This window comes from Rhagoletis zephyria, unplaced genomic scaffold, assembly GCF_001687245.7.
Source record: "Rhagoletis zephyria isolate East Lansing unplaced genomic scaffold, Rhagoletis_zephyria_1.1 Rzeph_scaffold_00262, whole genome shotgun sequence".
Taxonomy (NCBI): Eukaryota; Metazoa; Arthropoda; class Insecta; order Diptera; family Tephritidae; genus Rhagoletis; species Rhagoletis zephyria.
In genome coordinates, this window is record NW_016157346.1 from 276,255 (window position 1) to 282,830 (window position 6,576).

The following is a 6,576-nucleotide window of genomic DNA, read 5'->3' on the forward strand; positions in this document are numbered from 1 at the left end:
TTTCAATTATTGAGAGTGGAAATAATAGTTTTCTTTATAGTAAAAATCGAGTCCGATACGTCAAACGTGCTGGAATGACAGTTAAAATCNAAATCGAGCCCGATATGTCAAACGTGCTGGAATGAGAGTTAAAATCTTGACATAAACAACGGAATAATTCGTTTAGTTAAAAATTAGTTTTGCATGGCTTCAAACATAGAGGTCAAAAGTGTCTTGTCACTCGAGAGGGAGCATTAAAATTTACCTCAACCAGAAGGGCCGGGCTATTAATCAAGCCTGTCATTAATTTTACGATAAATATTATACCCAGCATTTCTCTACGACTTGCGAGTGTAGGCAAATTTATGAGCTTTAGANAAATATTATACCTAGCATTTCTCTACGACTTGCGAGTGTAGGCAAATTTATAAGCTTTAGACGACTAGTGTAAGGGGGGAGATTGTAGTCTGAATCCCAGTTGAAATCGCGCAATGCAAAAAGCAAGAATTGTTTTTGAATTGATTCAATCCTATCTGAATTCACTTGGTAGCGGGGACTCCAAACAATAGATCCGTATTCTAGTATAGGTCTAACTAAAGTGTTAAAAAGAGCTTTTGTAACATAAGGATCTTTGAACTCTTTTGACCATCGCTCCACAAATGCAAAAACGCCTTTGGCTTTATTGACTGTAATATTAATATGAAGGTTGAAATTGAGTTTGGAATCCATTGTGATACCAAGATCGACAAAATTGGATATCTGCTCCAGATTATAATTTGAAATTGAATAAACAGCTGGCTGGACTTCCCTTCGAGAGAAAAACATAACTTTACATTTTTTTAAGGTTAAGTGGCATATAATTTGCATTACACCAAATAACCACGTTGCTCAGATCCGCTTGTAACAAAGACCTTTCTTCTATTGAGGGCAATGTTTTAAAAAGTTTCACATCATCGTCATACATTAAAATTGTAGATTATTTTATTATAGAAGAAATATTATTAATGAATATCAGGAACATAATCCTGAAGAAACTTAAATGATCTTGGAAGAACAATTTTTTAAAATAACTCTTTGTGTTCTATTAGAGAGGTAAGAAGAGATCCATTGAAGAAGACGGGACCGAAAGCCGATTAGGTCGAGTTCACGGATGAGTAACGAGTGACATACTTTTTCAACTGAAATAGGTATATATTACGTCGGTATGAGCATTTTCTCTAAAACCGTTTGAGACACAAGTTGTAAACTGTAATAAATTAGTTATAATAGATTTTCCTTTAGAAACCCCGTGTTGAGATTGTGAAATTGAAGAAGATATAGAATATGTCAGCTGATTAACAATAATTGCTTCGAATAATTTAGAGATAGCGGAGAACTTCGCAATGCCTCGATAGTTTTCTATAGAAAACCTGCTGCCGTTTTTGTGAAGTGGTATTATTCCTTCCAAGCTGACGGTAAAACGCCATGTTTTAGTGACAAGTTGAATAGAGTTGATAAAGGCTCACAGATATTCTTAGCGCAGTTTTTAAGGAAACAGGTCAGAATATGATCAGGTCCAGGCCTATATGACGCTTTTAAGGTTTTTAAATAGTGTAAAACTTCATCGGAAGAAATTACTGGAATAAAAGCTGAGTTAATCGTACAAAGTTCATACGGATAGTCTCCACTCTTAGAGGAGCCTACCGAATAATTGAACCTAAGGAACTGAGCAAACATGTTGGCAATAAGTTGGCTGTCGCTAGACACAGTATTGCGATAGTGCATAGCGGACGGAAATCCATGTGCCTTACGCTTTGAATTTACGAAACCATAAAATGATTTAGATTTGTTAATTTAATTATTTTTAATTTTACATAAATATGACTTATAACTTTTCTTATTTAATGCAAAGTAGCTATGCCGCAAAAGCGAGTACTTTATGTAATCACTGTGTAGCCCGTTCTTTTATACAGTTTAAAAGAATGTGACTTCTAATTTTTCAATTTTTTAAGCTCCTTAGTGAACCATAATTATGCTGGTTCTTCATGAACAATATTACGTTTTGGTACATACTTTCGAAACGAATTGAAAACAGTATCATTAAAGTGTTCAACGCTACGCTCGTCGTCATCTCTATATAATCGCCAAGATAACTTTGAAAGTTCTTTGCTGAAATTAGCTTTCGCAAAAATATATCTAGTACTTTAACTATACCATATATTATATATATAATATATATATATTTCATTTATGATTTCGTAGCTTAACTCAAGAGCGGGATGGTATGCATCCTCTGACAAAACTAGGGGATCACACCGATTAATAGAGGACTTCGGAACATCATCAACATAAACGAGATCCAAGACATTTAAAAACTTATTTGGACATATATTTATTTGTTTTAGGCAAAGTACAGCCATATCCTCCAGAAATACATTGTAACTATCTCTAGATGAAACTGGTAGAACGTCGGTGTCATCTTCCATGATATGTGTGGCAAATTAAAATCACCCAAAACAATCATAGAATCGGAAGGCATAAGCATTGCATTTACGGACTCAAGTAAAGAAACTAGCTGTGTATATACTGATATGGCAGAATTAGGAGGGATGTAGCAAAGAGTTAAGTAAACGTAACTCTTAAATACTAGCTTGTGTGTATACGTGATACATTTAAATTCAGTGTATTCAATGACAGGAACACTAACTTCCTCGGATGGTATCGACGAATGCACCGCAAAAAGAACACCACCGCAGATTTTGTCCTCACGGTCGCTCCTGTATATTTGATATTCATTTGGAAGAATTTCGGAATTAAAAATATGAGGTTTGAGCCATGTTTCGGTCAAGGAAATAATATTATAATTGTAATAATAGATTTGCGCTTACACATATGTTAGTGTTTGGCCGAGCTTCTCCTCCAAATTGTGGCGTGCGCCTTGATATTGTCACACAAAGCGGAAGAAACTACAGTTTTACGCCGACTCCGAATGGCGATTGTATTTTTATGAGAAGCTGTTTTTCATGGCAGAAATACACTCGGAGGTTTGCCATTACCTGCCGAGGGACGACCGTTGTTAAGAAAAAACCTTTTTCTATATTTTTTTGCGATGTTGCTTAATAATAATATTATAGTTGCAATCAAAACATTTTAAATATAAGTCAGCTAATTTGGTATTCAAACCTCNATTGCTTCTTCGGGGCGCAGAAAGATCGAGACATTTATTCCCCCCTTCAAAAAAATAATAACTTTGTGAATACTTGATTTTGCAGAGCCTTCTATATTAAAATATGTTGTCGTATTCAACTACTTTTCTAATGTTGAAGTTTTGAGTGTATTTACAGTGTAATAAAATAATATAACTAAATTTTTTTTCGAAAAAACGTTAATTTCAGGTATTGAGCATTGATTCATCAAGCATTCCATGTTCAATAAGCTACTCTACAATTGGACACAAAGTTTCACTTACTCATGGAATACCCCATATATTTAATACTTGCGCCGGGTATTTAATGTTCGGCTCCGCCCGAACTTAGACTTTCTTACTTGTTTCAAACAGAATTAAGATTAGAAGTTTTAGCTACGTTGTTATTACTTTTATTAGGTTTATACTCAAACTCGCGAACAAGCACCCCACTAGGCCAAAATGAATTATTTATTAGTGAATCATAATCTTCGGCAATGAAAAACAGCTCCTCATAAAAATACAATCGCCGTTCGGAGTCGGCGTAAAACTGTGGGTCCCTCCGCTTTGTGTGACAACATCAAGGCGCACACNGAATCGGAAGGCATAAGCATTGCATTTACGGACTCAAGTAAAGAAACTAGCTGTGTATATACTGATATGGCAGAATTAGGAGGGATGTAGCAAAGAGTTAAGTAAACGTAACTCTTAAATACTAGCTTGTGTGTATACGTGATACATTTAAATTCAGTGTATTCAATGACAGGAACACTAACTTCCTCGGATGGTATCGACGAATGCACCGCAAAAAGAACACCACCGCAGATTTTGTCCTCACGGTCGCTCCTGTATATTTGATATTCATTTGGAAGAATTTCGGAATTAAAAATATGAGGTTTGAGCCATGTTTCGGTCAAGGAAATAATATTATAATAATAATAATAGATTTGCGCTTACACATATGTTAGTGTTTGGCCGAGCTTCTCCTCCAAATTGTGGCGTGCGCCTTGATATTGTCACACAAAGCGGAAGAAACTACAGTTTTACGCCGACTCCGAATGGCGATTGTATTTTTATGAGAAGCTGTTTTTCATGGCAGAAATACACTCGGAGGTTTGCCATTACCTGCCGAGGGACGACCGTTGTTAAGAAAAAACCTTTTTCTATATTTTTTTGCGATGTTGCTTAATAATAATATTATAGTTGCAATCAAAACATTTTAAATATAAGTCAGCTAATTTGGTATTCAAACCTCTAACGATTTCATAGTAAATACTTAAATTATACTTGCGAGTTAGTTTTTATACCCGAGCGCACTTGTGCACAAGGGTATATTAATTTTGTTCACATAACGGTTGTTTGTAACAGCCAAAACGAATCGAGATAGATATAGACAAATGTATACATAAATGATCAGNATAACTTTGTGAATACTTGATTTTGCAGAGCCTTCTATATTAAAATATGTTGTCGTATTCAACTACTTTTCTAATGTTGAAGTTTTGAGTGTATTTACAGTGTAATAAAATAATATAACTAAATTTTTTTTCGAAAAAACGTTAATTTCAGGTATTGAGCATTGATTCATCAAGCATTCCATGTTCAATAAGCTACTCTACAATTGGACACAAAGTTTCACTTACTCATGGAATACCCCATATATTTAATACTTGCGCCGGGTATTTAATGTTCGGCTCCGCCCGAACTTAGACTTTCTTACTTGTTTCAAACAGAATTAAGATTAGAAGTTTTAGCTACGTTGTTATTACTTTTATTAGGTTTATACTCAAACTCGCGAACAAGCACCCCACTAGGCCAAAATGAATTATTTATTAGTGAATCATAATCTTCGGCAATGAAAAACAGCTCCTCATAAAAATACAATCGCCGTTCGGAGTCGGCGTAAAACTGTGGGTCCCTCCGCTTTGTGTGACAACATCAAGGCGCACACCACAAGTCGGAGGAGAAGCTCGGCCAAACACTAACATATGTGTAAGCGCCAATCTATTATTATTATTATTAATCTTCGGCAGCTAGATCAATTTTAAAAGATGAAATACCGCGATCGTATTCAAAATTAAATTTAGGAATAGATACATCTTTAGTTTTAATTTTAGTCGATATGTTTGACTTTATATCATCCGAAGAAGTGTCTTTAGCAAATCTAGAGACAAAGATTGATCTTCTCAGAGGAATTACAACCACCTTTTTGGTAGTGACTTCAGAAATGTGGGATTCCGAGTTATTCGGAGGGACTATGTTTGGTAGTGCAGCTTTAGATGTCGATTTTTAGACATAGACCTAGTGAATATGGTTTTAGATAGCGGAGGCTCCAATGCCTGAGGACATGGAGAAGAAAGATTGATTAGATCTAAGGGCTGAGATAGAGGATTTTTCTGAGAAGATTCAGTGACTATCTTACGTTTATTTTCTCCTACATGTGCATAGGGATATTAAAACCTAGTTTGCTAAACTTCTCTTGGTAATAGATCACAATGAAAATTTACACCAAATTTCTTAGATTGATGAAGGTACCCGACTTAGCCATTAGACAATTCCAGCATAAATTAATGAATCACCAAACCTGCTTAATCATATTAAGGGTTAAGATTAAAAATTAAATTTTCTAATAACGGTTACAATTTACTGTTTAATCAGATTAAATAAAATCCTGTTATGTCTCTAGGGCCAATTTTTAAATTTCCTATGGGGTAGTTTAGGGAGCTTTTCGGCCGGTTTAAAAAAAGCAAACAATGTTTCTTTTTCCTCCTACGCGTTTCGATGCTTTTCACATCTTCCTCAGGGAGTCTGGTGTTTATTGTAAACAAAACATAAAAAACAAACAATTAGGCACACATGTATGTACATGAAAAATATAACAATTACAATTCTTTGGTATAACAATTTTTTGCTGCAAAACATAACTTACATTGAACATCAAAACAAAGAAAATATAACAAAAACACACTGATATTGACTTCTTTACATTTAAGTGTACTTCTGCTCGTCTGTTCTCCTATTGCACGTTATTGCTGTCCGGTATGCGCAATTTATATTGTCGACGTCTTCCTTGAAATTCATTGCATGCTGTATTTTTTGTTGTATTCGCAAGCTTTCTAATGTTAGTCTCGTTCTGTCTTTGTTCTCCACATCTAATATTTTCGCGTTTTCAAAGTCTGCTGTATGTCCACTATTCGTTAAATGTTGTGCTAATGCAGTCGTTGTCTTCTTATTTCTCGCATCGGTTTTATGTTCGCTTATTCTAACACCGAGAGCGCGCTTCGTTGTGCCTATGTATATTTTATTGCATGCTTCGCCAGCCTTACCATTGCATTGGATTTCGTAAACCACGTTGTGTTGTTGTTCTTTGTTTATTTCGTCTTTTATTTTGCTAAAAATTCTATTGATCGTGCTATGTGGCTTATGTGCAAAGG